Source organism: Anoplophora glabripennis, unplaced genomic scaffold, assembly GCF_000390285.2.
Source record: "Anoplophora glabripennis isolate ALB-LARVAE unplaced genomic scaffold, Agla_2.0 scaffold346, whole genome shotgun sequence".
NCBI lineage: Eukaryota > Metazoa > Arthropoda > Insecta > Coleoptera > Cerambycidae > Anoplophora > Anoplophora glabripennis.
The window spans coordinates 550,238-552,102 of record NW_019416443.1 but is presented as its reverse complement, the minus strand read 5'-3'; positions in this window follow the sequence as shown (position 1 = coordinate 552,102).

The window sequence follows — 1,865 nt, the reverse complement described above, 5'->3', positions numbered from 1 at the left end:
ATGAAAATTGACGAAGCTATGCGAGAAATGGTAAAATTTCGATGAAAAATTTTGTTGTGTCCAGTCATTATAGACATGAAAACTGTTTCGAGAAATAAATACTATTAGAAGTTTCTCTGCGGAATATTGTTCGAAAACGTATTTGTAAATTTTTCTTATTTTTTTTTAAAGAAGCGTCTTTCCAAGAACTTTTAAAACCTGGTTTAAAAAATTTGATTTGATTGAATATTCACAAAGTTATTTTAATTGTTTATAAGTACAAAAATTCGACCAATGTTTAAACAAGCGCCAGAGCTCTCCTAATTGATGGATTCGAATTTTTCAAAAAAAGTTTGAAAGCTTGAGAGCCCTTCTATAAGTTCACAGGCGTTATAGAGTTTCAATCATTAGTTGCTTTTGTACCTAAATAGTTGTATTTTAACATATGCATTCACTGAGAATTTAATTTTTCAAATTTAATTTGTTTAAAAATAACTGAAAAAATGTTAATATTTATTAAATTGTTAAGATAGGTAATTATTATAAAATGAAATAGTAACCTCTATCTATAGTTTAGTTAGTACTATTTTTCTTCGAATTTAAAAAAAAACGTTGTTCTAAGTTGGTCAGAAACTGAGATCATTTTTTTTTAATCACTGTGACGTTAATTATTAATATTAAGAGCCGAAATTTGGAGAGAGTATACATTAACAGCTATATTTTCAAGTCCTACATTAACATTAAGAAGAATTCAACTACTTATTTAATTGCAAAAAAGAAGATAGCGGCGATGCGTTCTATTACCCAGTCGAACAAGTGGCGAGAGCGAGGCGGCGCATGCGCACTGCGCGGCTGGTTGCGCGCAGAAAACTAACTGAGCGGCTTCAAGTCGATGCAGCTGGAAAAATTAGCCATATCTCGGTTAATAATGAACGTATCGAGATGATTTTTTTTTGTTCGGGGTAGCGCAAAAATTCATGTGCATTGAAGCTATTGTATTAACGAAATTAACATTATTTCCACCCGAAATTTACAAAAAAATTGTTTTTCGAATTTTACAACGCATATTTACCTGATTTTTGTAAAATGTTAACTAGATCTTTTTGTGTACCTCAATTTTTATAGTAAATGAGGCGTCTGCTTATTGGCAGAGATGAAATTATTATATTGCCATAGTAAAAATAATACTAAAAAATTATACATATTATATACATTTTATAATATTTTATTACATACTAAATATTTTTACAATATGAAACTCGTTTTATAAGCTTAAAACTACATTAACTAATATTTGCTTTGATATATAAACAAGATTGTCGTGGAACCAAAGCATGGTATACTTTCCGCTGTTTTTACTAAACAAATTTTTAAACTCTTTGTTAAGAAAAAATATCTTCTTCCTGTTCAGGGAAATATTCCAAATTTTTTTATATAATGTGCCGTTATTTACCTAATTGTAATTAATTAATATGTAAATTGAATTAAATTTGTTTTGATCGCAATAAAACTCAGTTCTCTATAAAAAGTTTACATAAATAAAAAAAATAATAAGTTACTTTATATAAAAATCTCTGTTTTGCTTAACATGCTGTAGAATTTAAAACTGCATACAGCTACATACCTCCACTGACTAATTATTATTTAAACAAACTTTACTGTACCATCACAAGTCTTTACTACTTTCAGGAAACTTCTAAAGTCAAATTAGCAGATTGAAGTGCTGAAACGTAAAAAAAAACAAACAAACGCCGTACTAGCGCCAACTTTAAGACGGGCTACAAAATAACTAATTGACCGAAATAGTTTCCGAGGAACAACCCGCTGCTCGAAAAAACTAGCTCAACAAGAAATATACTTGAAGTAGTCTTAAGTTTTATTAAAAA